The sequence below is a fragment of the Bemisia tabaci genome, chromosome 5 (genome assembly GCF_918797505.1).
Source record: "Bemisia tabaci chromosome 5, PGI_BMITA_v3".
NCBI lineage: Eukaryota > Metazoa > Arthropoda > Insecta > Hemiptera > Aleyrodidae > Bemisia > Bemisia tabaci.
In genome coordinates, this window is record NC_092797.1 from 24,253,929 (window position 1) to 24,275,652 (window position 21,724).

Below are 21,724 nucleotides of genomic sequence, written 5' to 3' on the forward strand. Positions count from 1 at the left end.
TTCAGGGGGCTCCCATTGGGGAAACAACGGACCCCAACTTTTAATTTTCAAATGGGAAGACCCCCTTTGTGATAGCTCGTTTGAAAGAGCGTAAAAAAAGAACAATTTTCGCGCAAACCCGAAGTCGAACGACAAGTAGCTGAAATTATGGAACGAATTGATGCGATAAATCACACGTCGCTCTGACACAAAAAATGGCAACCGTCGAATCACCTTGCTTTCTGAAGCATGAAACTGCTGTATTTCCAAACATGCGAATCAAGGTTTTAATTTTCATGAAATATTGCAACCCTGTCTGTAGCAAAGTCTCCTACTCTTCAGCTGATTCACGTTGAAGCATGTTTCCCACCCGCTCCTCTCGCTCCTCTCTTTCCCCCCCGTCCGCAATCCCCCCTCTGGTTCCTTCCTGACGTCGGCCATTTTCGGTCAGTGTTCGTTCGTTTCTGGTCGCGTGCGTGATGCCTACGGATCAACCCTCGGGGCACCATGCTTCAACCTCGGTAACTTCCTCTCATTCGTTACTCCGTTTCTTAAGTGTTTAACATAATATCCGACTTTCAAGTCTCGCGAAAGAACTTTCGGTGTGCGTTAACTTTCATTGGATATTGTGTCGCGTTTCGTGGAGAGTGAACAGCCGCTGAGATACTTCTTTCTGGTTTCTTCCTTTTCCGCGCAATTTCGTGAATTTGTTCATTCGTTTTGTGTCGTTGGAATTCAATGCTGCTTTCGGGAGTTTCGTCTGTGTTCTCGCCGTGATATAAGTGTTTAGTGTTCATGTGTTATATCGTACAGTGCATGAATGATTCGCGAGTTAATTGTCGCGATAAGTTGATTCGGTCGGGTTTTGTAGCTGACTTCAATCATGGCAGTCTCCAGCGTGTTGGAAAACTTGGCCTCTGCTTTCAACTCTACTTTCAACTTTCCTTCTGAGATCTCTGGTTTAATTGACTCTGAAATCGAGGTTTGAGATACTGTATCTATTTCTGATTTAAATTCTGCCCATTCATGATGTGATTACCTTCTCTATAATGTACTTTCAACGTGTTTGAACGACCAATTTGAAAAATGGCGCATTCCATGTCCACCGAACCAATTTTCTCAAGAGAGACCTTCTCTTACTGTTTAGTTTTGGTGTATGTAATGTATCGAGGTATAAAACGGAAATATTCTTCATCAAATATTGAGTTTACCCCTTGATCGTCGCAAGAGCTGTTAAAATAAAGTCAGTTTGTATGCTGTAGGAAAGATTTCTAAAATACCTAATTAAACTGTGCCCCTTTTCAAATTGATCGCTTTTTTCCAGGATTTTTTAGTCTCAACGTTTTATCACGGATAAATTTCCTCTTCTCAACTATTCTTCTCTTCCTGATGTGATTTTTTCCACTTTTCGATCGAAAATTCATTTTACGCAGTCGTGAGGCAGCCGAAGCAATAGTTATCATTCAAGGTCTCAAAATTGACTCATAGGCACTATGCAAATGCGGCAATGTTATGGGGTATTTTCTTGCTCTACTTCTGCGCAATTTATTGACTTATCATTCTTGGTGTGAGGAAAATTGTACGAAAAATGTTTGAGCAATTTTCATTGATCGGTGCCTAGTTCAAAAATCCCCCCCCCCCCTTCTTTTCTCAGAAGAGGTTTTCTGTCTGAAGAAACTAGTTTTCTCCAGGTCCCTGCAAAATAATTTATTTTTCCAAGGCATAGTTCGAGGTGAAATTCGAAAATTAAAACGTGTCATTCGTTTCCCTTGATGAAAGTTGCATGTAAATTGTATCAAGTTAATTGTCTTTTGGACCATCCCGCATTTCCAAAATCACCGTTCGTCAAAAAAAAATTTCTAGGAAGCACATTTACCTGTGGCAATACCTCTCACTAAAGTAACGAAGAAAGAATATTCGTCAGTTTTCTCGTTGGTACTTTGAAAAAGCATCATCGGATATTTTTGAGCATCGCAAACCCTCTCTTTCCGTATTGTCCAAAGTAAGGTTCCCGCCAGATTCGAATGATATTGTGAGCGGTATCAAAATGTTTTCGATTGATCTGCCGACGTGGACACGAAGGAAACGGCAAGGGATCCGAATTTGTGGCGACTCGGCGTGCGAGACACCCCACCGGATGTCTGACAGTCTGCTGGCGGTCTAGTAGGTAGATAAGGAACCTTTTTCTCGGGATTCAGGCCCGAGCGAGCGATTTCAGCTCATTTCATTCCGATTGTCTCACTCTTGTTTTTCGACAATTGGGTTTTTCCCTTTGATAGTCTACCGAATCGCTTCATTATCAATCCATCTCTCAGGTACGCCCTCACCCTTTCCTCTCCAAACGTTTCCTCGAAAAGTGTTTAGGAACTTTTCACTTCTCTTGCCAAGGAGCGTTCTTTCTCCCCCCCCCCCCCCCCCCCTGCCGCCGCTCATCACTCTTTCCGCTCTCTCTAATACGTCTGAACTTAGTGATCCTCTTAGAATCGGCGCAGCTCCCCCCCCCCCCCCCCCCCTCACGTCGCCGAATGATAGATTGGCGACTTCGGATTCAGCTCTCCGGCTGTATGATGAAGTACTACCTACTGAGAGAGTGTCCTTGTTTTAAATATGAGTTTCCGAGATTGGCAGCTTTGAGTACAGTTCCGACTACAAGAAATAAATACCACCTATTGTGAGTTTTTTTTTTTTTTTTTTTTTTTTTTTTTTTTTTTTTTTAAATGTTGTTTTAGGCTTTATATCTGGGGGATACTGCGGCCTTGGAAGGGATCTGAAGTTGGAAAGAAATTTAGGTTTTATAGGCTTTATAATTAAAGCTGGGATGAAAGGGTAAAGGTAGGCATCATAATAGGTCTAGGGATTTATGTTAGTATTCTGTAGGAGATAAAGGGATAGTAATGAGGATTTATGAGATGTTATAGATTGTCCTGTATTGGGGTTTTTTTTTATGGTTAGATGAAGGCCTGGTGATTTTCACGTTCACAGAGGCTCAACTGGAATGACTTTTATTGCTAACTTAGAACAGAGCCGTGGAAAACACATATCCAGATTCCAGGAAATAGTAGGAGGGTCGGCTCAGTATCTGATTTAGTTTCTGGTGATGGTGTCGAGAATCCGCAAATTCAGCGTGTGGAGTCATTTTCCATCGATTTTCATTCAGAAAAAGTGCAACGTTGCCCCTCGGCACCTTGATGTGGAACGACGGCCACTTTTAGATGCCTCTCGTGTGGTCGCAGGGATTCTGGATCTTCGAAGCTTTCGAGTTTCCGAGCGCACGTACTGGCTTTCCCCAGAAGTTCCTGCCAATTTCAAAATTGGAGGACCTTTTCTTTCTCGTTTGCCTAGATTTTTTACTTTAGGCCCTTAAAAATCGTCCCTTTCTCCGCATTTTTATGCACCCCATGGATTAATCTCGGGTCAGGTATCTTCAATTAGCGCGGAATCCTCGATGGATTGCAGAGATGTGGGCCGTTCTTCACGCACCTTTTTTTCTTCTCATCCTGATCCTCTGCTTTCTGCTCCCCTCCCCATTTTCCTTTTCTCCTCAAACCCTCGATTTGCCGCCGCCCCCCCCCCCCCCACAACCGCTCCTATTGTCCGGTTGGTCTCTGTAACTTCCTTTGCATTTCTAACCTCCCTCTAATCAATGTTTTCTCCTCTTTTCTATTTTATTCTTCTTTTTTCATTTCTTCCTCTATTTGATCTTTTGCTTATTTTTCTCCTCTTCTATTTTCTCCTTTTCTTCATTTTTCTCTTTTTCTTCTTTTCCCCCTTGTTCTTCTTTTTCCCGTTTTTCTTCATTTTTCTCTTTACCCTTTGTTCCTCATTTTTCTCTTCTTCTCCTTGTTCTTCTTTTTCCCCTTGTTCTTCTTTTTCTCTTGTTCTTCTTTTACCTTGTTCATCTTTCTTCTCTTGTTCTTCTCTTTTACCTTGTTCTTCTTTTCTCTCTTCTGTTCTTTTTTCTCTTTTTTTTCTCTTTTCTCTTTTTTCTCTTTTCTCTTTCTTCTCTTTTTTCTTTCTTCTCTTTTCTCTTTCCTCTCTTTCTTTGCTTTTCTCTGTTTTCTCTATGTTTGTGTTGCATGGTGCATGTTGGTGTTGCATGTCGCATGTTGGTGTTGCTGTTAGTGTTGCATGTTGTTGTTGCATGTTGGTGGTGGTGGTGGGAACCGAGCCGAAGGTGCGTCTCCACAGTTCATCCGATTATCGGACGGATGGTCCGCCAAGCAGTCCGCCGGGCGCTTTGTCATCCGACAGAGCGCCTGGGGGGTTGTTTGACGTATACCCTACATCTGACAGTCGGACGAACTGCGTAGACGCACCTTCGACTCAAAGGCCCTCGTTACACGGACGAACAGCGAGCAGACCTCCATCCAAGTGGAAGTCATCAACGTTCATCGATACTTATTGATGAACATTGATGAGCTCCACTTGGACGGGGATCGGTTTGCGATTTTGTCCCCGCAACGAGGGCCTCGGGTGGCCATGCGTATGGTGATGGGGGTGCAGTAGCCCGGGGGTTTCGGGAGGCACCGTCCATCGGGGCTCAGCGCCAGCAGGTCTGGGCGGATCTGCCGATGGGATCCTCGCCGGAGCTGCACGAGCGGCGGTCGTCGTTGCACGCCTCGGCCGAGAGAGGCAAGTCGCGATGAAAACAACTCGGGTTCCCGGGAACCCGGGTTCAGTGGAACCATTTCGAGGCCTTACAAGATTCACCTCAAGGCCTTACACGCAGGTCCGCCACAAGGGGGGGGGATACTGGGTCCTTGGTACCGCGGCCCGGGCCCTGGAGGCAGAGCCGGATTTACCTATAGGGCACTGGGGCACTTGCCCATAGCGGCAAATTTTGGCACTGGATTAATTGAAAGTTAAAGCGAGAAAAAAAGAAAAAATGGAGACAGAGACGGAGCGAAGTGAAAAGATGAGCGGCAAAATGTATGAAGGAAGGGAGTTGACGCTTGACGGGAGCGGCAAAGCTGCCGCCCCTTAGGTCCGGCCTTGAGCGCTAGGATGATCGTTCGTTGGAGTGATACTAAACAACACGGCAATTTTAAACATCGAGGCAGACTTGATAATCAATTTAGACGTTGATGCTCTCGTTGACAGCTTTGCTAAACTGAAAACCCGGAGAAAAACTTTTTAACCTGATCTTCCGAAAATACATTGCAATTTACTAATACATTGCATTTACTAATACATTGAGCTACACTAGCTTCAACTTTGTCTCCACCTTTTATTTTTGTCTCATCCATCCATTCCATTTTATATATTCGCGGCGCATTTTGAAGCAGCTACGCGCACGCGCCCAGGCGGCGCACGAGGGGGGGGGGGGCAAGATGAGATGGCGTGGGAAGTTGGGAGTGCGGAGAGGGGGAGGAGGGGATACTGTTGACAATATAGTGGTGAAATATTGCAGACCCATGCAGGGGCGGCAAAATGTAGCTTGCCTAGGGGTTGCAAAAAGCTAAATCCGGCCCTGCCAAAAATGCGTCCAAATAGATTAAAAATTAAAAAACTTCCCAGGAGAGGCCCCTCGGATCCCCTTCACCCACAGGGGAGGGGGGCGGGCCCGGGCCTTAGAATCGGTATCAGGGCCCGAGATGGGCGAGATTTGGCGGGCCTGCTTAAACGATTCACCTCAAGGCCTTATACCCAGGCACCCACTATGACGATTTAGCCGTACACCTAGTTGTAAGAAAGATGTATAAAATAGTCATACTTTTATGACTACTCAGTTCTAAACTGTGTCAGGAGATGAAATGTGACAGGGCAACTCTACAGAACGTTGCAGCTAGTGCATCATTTCACTTAGTTATCATTTCAATTAATTCACTTTGAAATATTTGTCTAGATCCCTATCTTTTACTTAAGTTTATTTTGTTTTGACATGAACCGAGCATAAAATCTAATATATTTCTTGTTTATTTGCCTAAAAAATTTTCAAGTGGAAGATTGAAAGCATTCTTTCATTAGAAATGATCCGTTGAAGTTTGTGATACCTTTGCCGCATTATATGTATCCTCGTCGTTGACTGTTCTAAAGTACACATATTCATATCCATAATAGTAACGCAACACATTTTCAGAGCTTGAAAAATCTGCAATTGAATACTGCTATATTCTGCTTACCGTGCTTAATGGACTTACATCTATTGCTGGTCAGGCACCAATGCTTAATTTGAATTTTAAGCTTTGTAATTTCCGGATGATCCTTAAAACCTTCTTAACTTAAAATCTCTTGTGCATCACCCTAAGAGGAATGCACAAAATGACATAGCCCAAAAATATCATCTCGGCAGAATGAAAACATTGGGAAAAACAAGGCTATTATAAATAATTAAAAAAACACTGGAAAAGTAGGTTTTTGAGCCGCTAGCGGCTTATTTTTAGCTGCTCAGAAAACTTTAATAATCGTTTGGTGACCCGATCTCAGCTTCTCGTAAAGCGATTCCCAAAATTTCTAGATAGCCAGATAGCATTCCTAGATGTCAAGTTGGTCTCATGATTAGGTTATCAGGACAGATCTGTAATGATTATTTGTTTAAGTTTGCATTAATGCCAGTATATCAAATCGGATCATAAATTATTAGGCAATGACTCGTTTCGAATGCCTTAAACTATATGCCGTTTTGAAACTACCCCCGTGACATCAACTTTGAAAATGGTTTTTTTTTTAATCAGATAGGAGAAGGTAATCCGAAGATAAAGTATCCAATGTTTCAGGATTCATAGTAGTATATGTATATTTGGATTTTTATATAAAGATTTGTGACCGTCCGCAAGTAATGGCAAGGGTGCATTTTCTTCTTCAGTTTACCCACGCCGTATCATGCGATCCAAAATTTTACGATCGCACCCCTTCTCCCCCCCCCCCCATTATTAAAAAACTAACCATTCTCGGTAATTTTCACTTACTTCAAACTCAACTGCAGCAAGTTTCATCAAAAGTAATTAGGTCCCCCCCCCCCCCCCATATAATTTCTTAGAAACAACGCATTTTTAGTCAGTCAGTTAATTTTATTAGAGACATTCAGCAAGTCAGGCTATTAATTTGTTCACAACAAAATGGAGGGTGAGTGCATATATCAAAAAGTTAGGCTCTTAACTTAATGGGATCAAATGAATGCCTTCTTTTTAAGACTATTAATATTATATGTAAATAGAGAGAAGTAAATTAGTTGGATTTCAATACAACACATTTCAAATGACAGTAGCCTCTAATTCGGAGTGTGCGAAAACTCTATCTTAGTGACAAGTTTTTTTTTATTTTTTACCCTGTCATGGGGCTTTGGTCCTATCGCATCTGCACAAGCAACCGAAGTAGCGAGTTGAGAGTGAGAAATGCTCCCTCGGCTAATTTTTGAATAATCCCAATCACTGTGCGGTCGCGGTCGGCGTGAAACGCACATTATTAGCGCCTACAAGACTGCACGAATACTTCTCGCATTACGCGTACACAACGGCGCCCGCTTTAACCGATGCCGCTTCGTCATTTCTCGGTGTCAGACCTTCCGCCTGCAATGTACCTACACAATTTCTGTCCAGTGTATGTACTTACACCGCGACCCTGCACTTTTAGGATCGAAGGATCCTGGCACCTTTGAATGCTACCTTAGGGTACAGAAACCGGAAATTGGGTCTTTGATGTCGTAGTCTAAAAAAGTGATCTACGAACAATAAGGAACCTTACAAAACGTGTTAAATCGAACCAGAGTTATGGCGATTTTAATTTTTTAGCTCAGAAAATTTAGCGTAGTTCTGATGAAAATGTTCTATTCTGTTATGTTCAGGAAATATCAAATTTCGGAAGTACGATTAAACTTATGCCCTTCCGCAGCGCGAAAAGTAAACTTTTCTAATCTAACTTATTTTTAGTACATCTTTGAGAAGATTCCGCCAAAAGATTAAAATCCGATTTGTTCGACCCTTATTTCGACTATTATCGATTCATCGGAAATACCCCCGTGGATTATCTTACCCTTGGATAGTCACATATCCGTTTATTGTTAACTTTAAACTCAGATGAGACTAATCAGATAGGACCCAGATGAACTTTAGCAGAAAATAAATGACTCAGCTGAAAGAGTCGGTTCTGTATTTTTGAAAGAATAAAATGGAAGCATTCGGATTATGTCGATTGCAGCATGCCACTTACAAAAAAAGAATCTATTCTTCGTTCACGTTTTTATTTATTTCAATCCAAATCGCGGACGAATATACGGATATAAATGTACTGTACAGATATGAATGTCGCAATCTTTCTCTCGAAAGATTGAATGTAAAAATATTTTTCAATGGTAACTGATTTTTAATGAATCTTTAAGGGATTGATATCTTAAACATCATGGGGTAACCCCTTACTTTGTCGCTCATTTTTTCGGAAATCAGAGATTTTTTTATGTATGTCCGGAGTCATTCCGAGAGTGTGCGTAGATTTATGTGCCACACGTAGCTCAAATGTTCGTCAGCATCCTTTCTCAAGTAGTAGCTTCACTAACGCAATTGATTACTTTCACAAGTGATGAATCCTCATATTTCCGAAGACATATTTTGCAAAAGAAAAGAACAATCTTCATTTACTTGTGCTCGTTACTTACACTTATTGTTACTTACGTAATACACATGAAAATGATTAGCTTACCTTATTCGCAATAAAGTTTTGAATTTCATTTCGATCTGTTAGAGCCAAAAATAAATAGATGCTTAAGTAGTAAAATACGTATACTATCCATATGTGGAACTAGGCATTTTTCGTGGGAGAGATACTTAATCTAGGAGGGGCTAGGAGTGCTCAGGAAGACATCCCACTAAGGAGCTGTGTAATTGTACGTCAAGGTCTCCCCCAGCTTGTAAGAGGGGTTGATGGGATGCCCCCTATTAAGGCTTGGGGATTGAGATGCCCCAGGAGCCACTTTAAATCTTAAATCAATCAAAATACAGTTTCAATCGTGACAAAAATGTCATGCACTTATTTCGCAAATCCCTCGCATTTTTCAAGAGCGCGTAGTAGAACTCTGAGAGTTCCTAGGTCCCCGACTCCTCTAGTCCCACCCTAGTTTTATACATTTTGTTGACTTTATTGACTTTCGAAATCACCCACAATGTTTTAAGTACAGTTTTTTTTAAATGGAAACTACCTAGAGTGTCTCTTTGAAATGATCTGTGAATATCTGTGAAAGAGCGAAGGAAATTCACAGAAACCTTAAATGGAAAAAATGTTTATTAATTTCTTCAAAAAAAGGAAGGAAGGAAAAGAGTGAAACTTGAGTTGAAACTTCGATTGAATTTCTTCATCGATTCGTTTAGTTTTTTCAGCCCAATTTTCTAACTTTATTGCAAGGATCCTTGGTTGCAATCATTAACGGCTGTTGAATTACGAAAAGTGGGCAGTGGTAGTGAAACACAACTTCGTGTTTATTTCCGTTCAAACTTTTTTGACTCTGGGATATGATTCGTATACTTACTTACTTACTTACTTACTGATAAAAACGAGCCGTATGTTGTTCGTTGGTAGGAGGCGAGCTCGTGGGTCGAAAATTTAACGGCGATACACTTTGGTCCATCAGTATTTGAACCGGCCTATTTCAGGTGTTTTTTTTTGCAAGATGAAATGAGTTGAACCGGTCTAAAATGACCCTATATATCGACCAGTCCACCGGAATTTTTCTCGGTTTTCTTGCCTGCCTCTTTACTGCCGTCGTCAGTAATACCTTTTGATTGAATTTATTTTATAAATTAGGGACTGAATTGAACACTCCAAAAAAGGCTAGTGCGTTAATTTTTTCTTATTTTTTCTCTTAGTTACTCTAAGAAAAAAAAAAAGAAAAAATCAACTGTTATTACGTTCTCCTCGTAACTTCCGTGTTTAAGAACTTAGGGATTGCTCTCACAGCCTGGCCGAAATCACCGCACTGTGTGCGGGTAGAGACGAAACGGGCAGTGAGGGCAATAGTTGAACGGGTTGTTTGAAGAAAGCGTACCCGTCGAATTTTCAGCAATTTCAGTTTTCGACGGAGTACTATCCGTTAAAGTTGGACACATTTTACTACCGAGCGCTTCTACCAAAATTTCTCTCTAAGGTTTTTTTTAAAACTTTTGAATATCTGCTTTAACGGAAGAAGGGCTTAAGTTCCGAGCCAATTCTCCCAGCGCTAGGTACTTCTTAAAGATCAAAACCACTCGAGTAAAGGCACACGCTATATGATTATTAACTTTGTCATCTAACATGCATGCTACTTAATACTTGATACTTTTATGGTGCTGCTAAAAATGGCAGCACTGAGCGGTTTTATGGAAGAAGGACGTATCCACCAAAATTTTAGATGTTTTAATATTTACCCAATCTCTTCGAACCTGCTCGTGTGACCGTGGTCTTATTACAGATGACATTTAGAACATTGATGCATTTTTTTTAGGCAGACATAGCACAATTGATGAAAGAAATAAAGTTTTTACATGTTTTCCCGAAACTTGACTTTTGATGGTTAAGCACGTTCCTCTTCTAATAACCCGTTCAATCCACGCATCATCCACGGAAAATAACCTGGTTGTGAGTCTTCGACTGTCTGGTAATTTCCATCTCCGAAGAAATCTAGTGGCCAGCACCAGACTTCTGGGAGTGTTAACCGTGCGCTTAGATATAATGGTTGTGTGGTTACCGAGATCAGGAATCTGGCACTGGTCAGTGGATTTTCTGGGCAGGATATTATACATGCATAAAATACATAGCCATAAGTAAGCTAATACCCACCACCCACCACTCTACAGACCTTTTCATCTGTTTGTAAGAACTTCGGAATTGCACTCACAGCCTGGCCGAAATCGCCGCACTGCGTGCGGGCAGAGACGAAACAGGCAGTGAGTGCAATAATTAGGTAGTTTGGTTAGGTGGATTGGTTTTCCTACACATCGCGCTACGACTATACTTACTGTATGGATTGCCTACCCGTCAGAGGCTGTCGGCAGAACTTCATGGTAGGTCCCGCCTCCGTCCCTTGCACTCTGCCGTGCTAAGGAAGAATATCGTATGAACAATCGAGAGTTGCCAAATTTCCTTCGATAAAATGCATATTTTTGAGGAAAGCTAAATGAATATTTTTCCTTGAAGTTTTCAGGAACTTCAGGTGAAATTGCGAACAAAATTATCTGAAAAATTGGAAGGTAAATATCCATAAGTTTACCAGGAGAATCGTGTTTTATCAAAGGAAATTTAGCAACGCCTGAAGGTCCATACGGCGTTCTTCCTTAGCACGGCAGCATTACTAAGATGTTTTTTTTCCAGTTTTCGTTTGCATCTTTTTTGGCGCTGTAAGGCCTCGCCATGCAAGCGAACTGTATTTACTCGGGATTTTCATTAATAATAGACCTTATCCCCCTGAATTGTTGCCCAATATTCACCTTCGCCAAGGGGATAACTATTACTGCCTAACCGTCAGGGGCTGTCGGCGGAAAAGTATCTTCATCCCATGCTCTTAAACACCGATTTGTATAAAATATTTTCACGCCCTAATTTTTGATGACTATGATGATTGATAAGGTAACCTGTTGACAAAGACGAATAGAAACCTATAAATAATTCTGATAACAGTTTAATCTACTGATGCGAGCTGAAGCTTTAGTGATATCAGTAGAATTTCTTCACTCGTTTTTGGCCAATTCATAATATAATAAAAGACGACAGATGCCGTATGCCTTGGCCCCCAAAGGGCGGAAATTTCACGGGGATGTTGTATAAATGTTTCATTAAATTTCAAAAAACTTGGGAAGATTTGGAAAAATTTGCTTTGATTTACACATATTCAACTTCAGTGCTATACAACGATAAGAATGATGTTCGAAATTCATGTTCGTTGTTGAATACTTGCTTTTCCTAACCAGCATATTTCAGGACCCAACTTTTTCAGTGTTGTCAACTTGCCTTTCTTATCCTTAATTATCTACAGCTCTAGTTTGGCCATCCACTTTGACATTGTGACGATTATTAGAAATTAATACCTTCTCATTAGTAAATAGTCGCTTAACTTTGTTATAAATCTCCTACAAAGCATTTATGCACCTTCTAAAAGCATCATTTTTCATCTGCGACGTGTTGCTGGAATTTTTCAAAGACACGCTTGTTTTTCTAACACGCTTCTTTTGTTTTCGCCGATTTAGAAACATGTTCGATTTTGATTTTGCGGTTCCCCGTTTTTTGTTGAATTTTGACTTTAACTTCATATGGTTAAGCGAGCATGCGAACTTGAACCGAGTTTAATTAACAAGTTAGCTTAGGTTGTGCGGTTTGCATACTCATACTCCCAAAAAATGTTGAATATTTCACGGCGTTGTAAAACTAGGTAAATGAAATATTTCCATGAAATTTCAAATATTTACAATCATTCTCTCCCCTGTATTAAACTGCCTATGACCGCAGGGGCTGTCTGCGGCTTTTTCCCAAGTACTGTCATCGTGATCATGAATCCCATTTTCTCGCCTGCACCGATTTACGATTTTCTCTCAAGTTACCGAGTTTGATCCACACGGACCTCTCCAACGTAAACTCTAGATGAAACTCTTGAGTCGTCCCAACGTAGTTTTGAACGGTCGCAGTTGCAGCTCTTCCAAGCGCAAGCGGCCGAGCACGCGCACCATACACAGCGCCTTCAACATGATAGATATACTTCAAACGGAACACCGTCATGCACAAATTGCCTATACTGAGCCTGCGCACGTGTAAAACTGCACACCGTCCACCCGCGATCTACGGATCGGATAATTGAGCACATGCTGCCCGCCTGCAGTCAATGGAAATAATTTTTCATAGTATCCAATTCCTTCAAATTATTGATGATCGTTCGGCTCAAATCCCGAATAATTGAGCAGAACCTCAGAATGCACGCCTCTTACCATGCCATTCAATAATAGTAAGGTTGATCACAGATTGATCTCTTTTACAACGTGATAGCACGATAGAAAGAATGTGAAGTTGTTGCAACGGTCCAACGTTTGTTACCAGGTCAAACCCGATAATCATCGCCCGATAGGGTCGTTACTCCAACAAGACGAAAATCACTCCAGTTATGAAGATCGCAAGAGGAGATTCTCATATCCAGAAATGAATAAGGCGTGGCAAACACTGGAACATTGTGAAGCCTATCAAAAGTCAATTTCAACAGTCATCATTTTGAGGTCAATGATGAGTCCATCATAATATTGCAACATTAACCAGTACATGACGAAAAAGGCCGTATTCTCTTCTCGCGGGTGAATTGAATACACTATCGACAAAGGCATACTCAGTCTTGAGCGGAGCCGCAACGAAGCATTCTAAGAAGTCAGACTGGAAGTATATGTGCAACATCGCAGGCGCCCTACACAATGCATGCCAGTTTCGGTGTGTTGATGCAGATTACTCAAACTGCAATATTAGCATTTTCAAATTGTCTCGATATTTGACGACCGGAAGTTACCATTGCCCGGAAGCTGCTATCTCATAATGAAAATGTCTTCAGATCAATCAACTTGCCATGTATGAATTTTTCACCGCTCTAGAGTCTGGGAACAACTGTGCCAGTAGTCACTCTGATAGGAGGTATGATGCTTTTGACGATAGTGAATGTGTCATTCGCGAGTGAGAACTCATCTGCAACGCATTGGTCCGAGTTGAAATCGGGTTTGATGTACACTGCGTAGGGGCTGCAGTTCTCACACAAAGATTTTTCTCATTTTTTCTTCTTTTTTTCCTGCTGGTTTAATGGCTTCATGTCAAGCACCTTCAGCCAACTTTAGACAATGTTTAGTGTCCGTCGACATCGTGGGATCTCCATGCTCCAGGCATTTCCAATTGTCAGGAATTAGGGCCGAGGAGAATCTGTTTCAGCAGATCTAATTTTTCTCTTCGTTGGTCGAGAACTCGCTCGGAGCTCGCTGGAAATGTTGGCAAGGAGTTTTCACAACACGGCCACACTATTGCTGCAGACTCTGTAACTTATTTTTGATGGACTATGGACCAATAGGTCTCGGGTTCGAGTCCAGTTTTTTTTTTTTTTTTTTTCGGTATTTTTGGCTCATTTTCAAGGAACTGACGAGTGGATCTGCAGAAACAGACTCCACTCGGCCTTAATCCCTGAAACATTTTTTTAAATGGCATTTTTGGCACGTTTTCAAGGAACTGACGAGTGGAGCTACAGAAACAGACTCCACTCGGCCTTAATCCCTGAGAATTTTTTTTGTGGCATTTTTGGCACATTTTCAAGGAACTGACGAGTGGAGCTGCAGAAACAGACTCCACTCGGCCTTAATCCCTGAGATTTTTTTGGCGGCATTTTTGGCACATTTTCAAGGAACTGACGAGTGGAGCTGCAGAAACAGACTCCACTCGGCCTTAATCCCTGAAACATTTTTTTAAATCGCATTTTTGGCACATTTTCAAGGAACTGACGAGTGGATCTGCAGAAACAGACTCCACTTGGCCTTAATCCCTGAAAATTTGAAAGCCTGGAGTATGGATGTGTACTAACCCGAGCCCGATGTTCATTCAAGATTGCAGAGTTCTCAAATGGATCAAAAACCTCAAATAACTTCAAAGAAAAAAGTTCGATGGATGTTTCCTGCAAAAGGAACCAAGCAGCCTTACAGCCTGATTCTCAATTGCCGATTTCGAGGATGCCACTAAGATGAAGAAACGATTTCTTGTGCCGACGCAAAAGACGCTGACACCACCGGACACACGACAAACTTATTTTACCAATCAGATCGCCGAGCTCTGTGTAAGCTGACGGGACGGAATATTCTCACCGTTTATAGTTTCAATAATTACCTAACGGAAGCAGATACATTGGAAGTAATAAGAATTTTCATCGTGGAATTGCTAGCTACCCTTGAGAGTGCACCGTGCAGGCTCAGCTCTCGATGTTACGTCCCTGCGAACGATGAATATATCCGCTGCGTATGGAGGAGCCTGTCGTGGCTTGTGGATTAGAGTTATTGCCCGCAATCATTGACTGGAAAAATGGAACTAAGACTGTCACTTAGTGCGTTAACAGAACAAAACGACAACCATTGGATAAGATTATTCCGGAAATTTTCTCCTCGAAGGAAGAAAGAAGACGAAGACCATGAATATGAAGGATCGTGCAACGTGAACCTGAACAGTGTGTGGATCGGAAATATTGTGGCAACTTGTGGACGAAAGGTAGTAACGGTGGCGTAGATTCTGGGGTTTGATGGCAGAATTTTTTATTCGCAACACAAGTGAATATGAAAAAAATAAAAATGAAAAAAAAAAACGAAAACAATCAATATGAAAAAAAAATTAAAATAAAAAAAACGAAAAAATCAAAATGAAAAAAAAAAAAAAATGAGAAGAAGAAGAAAGAAAAAATGAGAGAAAGAAAACAAAAGAAAAAAATAAAACAGATTAAGTGTCTGCTTGATTTTATGTTTAGTTGTAAATGTATGTAGCTCGGAGCCAAAGGGTCGTACCTACGCATCTTGAATTTAAGGGCTTCTTTGCTTATATTCCCCTCTCATCTTGTAATTTACTCTCCATTTTAAATTCATCGTCCATCTTATTCAAGTATGTTAACCAAGTTTTTCACTTGCTAACTTGCAAGCTTGATTCAGCATTCGGTAAATGCCGTTATTTTAACCCTCCGAATACCATTAGTTACGGACCCTTTGGCTCTGAATATTGAAATAATGTATCTCAGCCAAAAATCTCGCTATGAGGCTTTGTAGTTGCCTGTTGATGTAATTTGCGAGCGCCAATTTTTCACGGCAACTCATGGAGAAAATAGCTCCTAGTTCTCACAGTGCTGGGACACTAGCCTTTTTTGGTAATAGTTATGATCTCAGCTTCGGTAACAATGGTACTTTATTTCCAGGGGTGGGCAGGCAGGCGGGAAAATCGAGAAAAATCTCGGTGAACCGGTCGATATCTAGCATCAAATCGGATCGCGGTTGACTTCCTCATACGGCAAAAAAACAACTAAACTAGGCCGGTTCAAGCATTGATGGGCGGGGGGATAACCAGGGGAATATTCCTGGTCATTTTTTCGGTCCTATTTCACCCTTGTTTTTTACTGGGACCTAAAAAATGACTACTGCACAGAGGCGCAACTGTGCCGAAGACTTGAATTCAAGGTTTGATCTGAAAATGGAATTAAAAATCATAAGAAATAAGATTCCATTCAGTTCATATGACGCTCAAACTATACTCACGTTCTAATGTGAACACAGCGCGTGTTGTGTTTCTGTTCCTCACAACTGCACCCCAGATTTTTCAAGAGCCGTTTACCCGCTACCCATTATGAACAATCGTGTAGAATCCATTAATATATGAACAACCTAGAATCCATTTATAAATAGTATGATCATTATTTCATCATTATTACTACAAGCTTTGCGAGACCCGTCGTGTCAATTTTATATTACGTGATGAAGTTGTGAGGCCTCCCATTTGAACAATGTAAATGTCCATTTTTTGTCACAGATTGTTTCAAAGATCCGCCGAGCTGGTTTTCATGATTTTTGCGGTTATCAATAGGAGATATACTACTCGAGATGAGCCCGCTCTATCTATGTAGATTAACTCACGGGAGCTCGCAAATCGTTCCCTATGGGTTGGGCCGCACGGTGGACTGGGGGCATACCCTTTTAATAACAAATTAATAAGTCATATTTTTCAATTTGTTTAAAAATTTCTTTTCGTTCCCCTAAAACAACATTTTTTTATGTATTGTTTACCTCTGGGTATTTTAGCATCAAATCAAGAATGGGCACTTCTTTTTTTGGTCAAACGAATTTTCAAAGAATCTTCACAGAGTTAGCAGTTCATTTCGCGCCTTCGGCAAAGTTTGGATCCTAACGAGCATTTTGAGTGCAACATCCCAATAACATTTCATTTACGGTGTAATTACATAATCGGAGAAACAAGGAGAGTGACTGCAGGATATTTCTTTATCCTCCCGCATTTTTTCCTGTTCAAGTAGTAAGAAACGAATTGTCTTGTGAAGAAGTGTTAACTTGGTGGGATATCCCTTCAAGTTTTGCACCTGCGAAACTCTGAAGCGACTGCAATAGGAAAAATCGTAAAATCTACGCACACATTGGATGATGCTATCCTCCGTGCTTCAAAAACGCTAAATGTCCGCAATAATCTGAGACGTAAGTAAATCTGTTCAAAGTTGTTTACGTCGCAACCGCGGTGTTAGGTATCTGTTTTAATCAGCTCGAATATTCTAACTCCCTGAGACGTTTAAAAGTCCCCCAATCTCCCCCCAAAGATGTGTTGTTTTGAAGTATCTCTATTTTTTTTTAAAAAAATAATGCAATGTGATGTCTTGCGGGAATAGGTACTTATAGTCCCCCGTGATTCAGTTCGGGTTTCTTTCGGGTGGCAATTTTAGATTGAGTAAACAAGGCGTAGGGAATAATATCGTTTGCTGGACATTCTCACTTTTCTGGCAGATCCGAATGCTTCCGTTTTATTGGGTCCAATCGTATACATTGAACCATACTGTAGATCATATAATTTGAATGGCTGCGATGAACCCCATGTCACAACCACACCACTGAAACTTTTTGACTCCCTTAATTTAAAAATCTGAATTTTTGTATATGCACCCATCAAGATGCTGAATGCCTCTAAGTAAATTAACTAACTAACCAATTATATAGTGAAATAATTGCATTCATGTCTACCCTATAATTAAATTTTTGCTTTTTTGAATTTTCAACTGTAATTTGAGGCCCCGGTTTTAAGAGCGGTTTAGGGAACTGAGATTTAAGAAGCCAAATAACGCCAAATGCCCACCTGTAGATCAAATCAATTAAATGCAAAATATTTATAGAGATCTTGTTTATGTTGACCTTTCATGACGAAAATGCCGTACGTCATCGGTCATGCTCTTCCCACTTATTGTTTCCCTGCAGGTATTCACAATGGAAACCAGAGCAATTTAGTATTTCACACTTTCCGTGCGGTTTCTCTTACGTGAGATGTATCGTCAGCAAAAAAAAAAAAAAAAAAAAAAATGAAAGAAAAGTTACTTTGCAGTCGAAGTTTTCACTCATTTTGAAAATGCGAAGCAAACAGAGAAAGCAGTAATCAAAGCAGATGTCGCAGGCATTTAGCAATCGCCGACCTAGGGCGACCAACTTGTGTAGATAATTTTTTTTTTTTTTTTTCAATGCAGAAATAAGGAAACTATATAAAAAGTACGGATAATTATACGTGGAATTCAAACAATAATTTCTTTCTCCTTTTATGGGCCAACTAGCAAACTTTCGAGTGCTATACTGAGAACTTCGACTTCAGTTACGTTTGATTCGGATAGGCAACTAAACCAACTGCCTGGTAAATGGGAGAGTATCGCCGGAATTTGAAGGCGCTCTAAGCCGAGGTCGTGCTCTCAAAGTTCTTTGACATTGAAACCTTTACTATGCCGATGCAAGCTAATGCTCAACGAGCCAACACCCAGCTGTTTGCCAATTCTTGGCGATTCCTAACTGCCAGCGACACCCTTAGATTTGAACAGCTCTGAAAATGTATGAATCCGGTTTTAATCATGCCTTCTTCTTCAGAGAGACAAAAAAAAAACGCTGCAATGATCATTCGGTTTTTTAATCCGGACTACTTATTCGACTGCAGGCTTGCGTCAATCCTTTAGTGCTCCTACAATAATGAAATTTTTACATAATTTCTTTGCCATGCTACACTTAAGGATAATTAACAATTGAACAATCAAGCAATGAATAAAATTAAATTAAATCTAACTAGTTATTAACTAAAAAGACTTACAAAACAATTATCACTCTTGACTGAAATTATAGTCTATGTTTTATCAATTCACACGCTACAACCACATATTTTTTTACCATTCTTTCCTCATCCGTCCTTCGCAATGTATCTATAATTTTTTTAAAGTTTAACGTCGATTCCACTAGAATCTCAACGGTGGGTGCCTGGGTTTTTAATCAGGCTTGAAGAGGTGAAAATTAAAAGAATAGTCGCGTTTTAGAGCGCGGCTCAGTGCTGCGCTCTAGAGGAAACGCGGCCAAGGGCCTGAGGGCCGTCTACATTGTCGTTCCTGTAAAAAGAACTATGTATATCAATAATTTATTAATTACGGAACTCCGTCAAAAATCTCCTTTTATCTCTATGTAAACCAAGAGTGGACCCTCCAGGAGAGGAGCCACTTGAGGAACGACTATTAAAGACGGCCCTCGAGGTGAATCTTTCAAGGAGGCCTCGTGGGTTCCGCTGCAGGAGCGACTTGCATCTCTCGGCCGCGGCGTTCAATGACGACCGAAACCGCCGTCAGTTCCGGTAAAAGTGCCTCCACACGGTCCGTCTGACGGTCGGGCGGACGGCCCGCCAGACGGTCCTTCGGGCATTCCGTCATCAGAAGGCATTCCAACGATCTAACTTCACTTTCAGCCTGAGTATTTCAACTATGGAACGTCATCTGTGTCAATAATATTGTCCTAGGGGTGTGAAGAAGGGTCACTATGCGGAGGCAAATCCAAGTTGCGGGGGGGGGCACGCCTCCCCGTTCGCCCGGAAAAAAACGCTCAATGTATCACAAAGCGGCGCTGCGTGAACGAAATCTCCCACGCAGCATCGCCGCAAAAGAATCCTTCCGATTGTCGATGTATGATATGCAGCAGGGGCGGACTAGCTCAATTTTTTTTTGGGGGGGGGGGGCATCGGAAGATGATTGGGGGTCTGCTCTGTCAAGTAAGGGCATGTTCCAAAGGGCCCTAAGAGGCTCTGCAATTATTTCTTTCCACCTCGAAAAATCTCCCCCCCCCCCCCTGATCTTTTTCTATACTCATCAAGGACGGACTGGCAAATAATCTTCGCCCAGCCCCAAAAATAGTTTGGGGCCCATGGCCCATCTTCATGAGAGGGTTAATGTGCCTAATGAGCCCCCAAAAGTTTGTTCAAAGGGGCCCCTGTGACGCACATTTGACCTAAGTTTAAAGGGGAGATCATCCCACAAGCCAGCAGCACCGCCGCAAAAGAATCCTTCCGATTGGCGATGTATGATATGCGGCAGGGGCGGACTAGCTCAATTTTTTTGGGGGGGGGGCATCGGAAGATGATTGGGGGTCTGCCCTGTCAAGTAAGGGGAGAGCATGTTCAAAAGGGCCCTAAGAGGCCTGCAATTATTTATTTCCGTCTCGAAAATCCCCCCCCCCCCCTGAACTTTTTCTATATTCATCAGGGACGGACTGGCAAAAAAATCTTCGCCCAGCCCCAAAAATAGTTTGGGGCCCATGGCCCATCTTCATAAGAGGGTTAATGTGCCTAATGAGCCCCCAAAAGTTTGTCCAAAGGGGCCCCTGTGACGCACATTAGACCTATGTTTAAGGGGGTGATCATCCCCTAAGCAAGCCGCCCCAGATACTCGAAAGACCCCTCTTCGAGCCCCTAGGAATATACGATTTTCATGTAAAAACCATAAACTGCGTTGACACGGATGTAGTTCCATAGTTGAAGTTCCTGCAAGAGGGTGAAAGTGAAGTTACTTCGGAAGAATGCCGTTCGACAGAATGTCCGAAGGACCGTCCGGCGAGCCGTCAGCCCGGCTGTCGGACGTCGGACCGTTGGACGCACGAGTAGGGGCCATCCGCAGACCCGCCTCGACTGCTGGCCGGACCCCCGCTGGACAGTAGCCCCTGAAACCCTTGGGCTGATTCATACCGCATTGGTATATTTATCAATGCGGTTTTCACCTGAGCATGGTTACCCGCCACGGAAAAAAAGAGTTTGGGTCTGCAACACGAGAGGGGCGGTAAAAAGGCGTTGCTTCACCATCCCTGTGTCTTGTGACTGCTGGACAGGGCTTTTGCCGGCCTTGGCGCGGCAGTTACGAGAGGCAGGGAGGGTGTAATAACGTCATTTTACCTATCCTATACCTTGTGTCTCAGACGCAAACCTCTTTTTTTCGGTGGCAGGTTCCTTTTTCTTCCTTCCTTCCCTTCCTTCCCTCCTCCCATCCCTCCCATCCTCCCCTTCCTTCGCCTCCTTCCCTCCTTCTCTCCCTTGCCTTCCTTCCCTCCTCTTCTGTTGCATGTTGGTGTTGCATATCCCTGTTGCATGTCGCATGGTATGTATGTTGGTGTTGCATGGTTCATGTTGTTTCTTCTGTTTCTTTCATCTTCCTCTTTTCCTTTTATTTTCTTTTTTCCCTTCTTTTTTTCTTTTCTTCTTCTCTTTATTTTCTTCTTCTTTTTCATTTTCTTCTTTTTCTTTTATTTTCTTCTTTTTCTGTTGCATGTTGCATGTTGGTGTTGCATGGTGCATGTTGCATGGTGCATGTTGTATGGTGCATGTTGTATGGTGCATGTTGCATGGTGCATGTTGGTGTTGCATGTTGCATGGTGCATGTCGCATGGTGTTGCATGTTTCTTCTTTTTCTTCAATTTTCTTCCTCCTTTTTCATTTTTCTCTATTTCGTTTATTTTCTTCGTTTTTCTTTTATTTCTTTTATTTTCTTCTTTTTCTTTAATTTCCTTCATTTTCTTTCATTCTCCTCTTCTCTTTTCTCCCTCTTTTTTCCTCTGTTTTTCTTTTTATTTTTTTTTCTCCTATTCCCCCTCTTTTTTCCCCGCTTTCCCCCCTCTTTTTCCCTTCTTTTTCCCTTCTTTTCCCCTTCTTTTTCCCTTCTTTTTTGCCTCTCTTTTCTATCTATTTTCATCTAGTTACCCTCTTTTTGCCCGTGCTTTTTACACCCCCCCTAACTCCCCCCTAACTTTAACCCTAA

General features: G+C 41.8%; 1 protein-coding gene across 4 annotated transcripts in view; it reads left to right on the top strand.

The window, feature by feature from the left end:
• Positions 1 to 433: 433 nt before the first annotated feature.
• robo1 (roundabout 1) overlaps positions 434 to 21,724 on the top strand; it is a 524,355-nt gene continuing 503,064 nt past the window's right edge. For all 4 annotated transcript variants that reach the window (XM_072300450.1, XM_019050901.2, XM_072300451.1 and 1 more), the window contains exon 1: positions 434 to 961. The gene's annotated coding sequence lies outside the window, so the exon portion shown is untranslated. The remainder of the gene's footprint in view (positions 962 to 21,724) is intronic.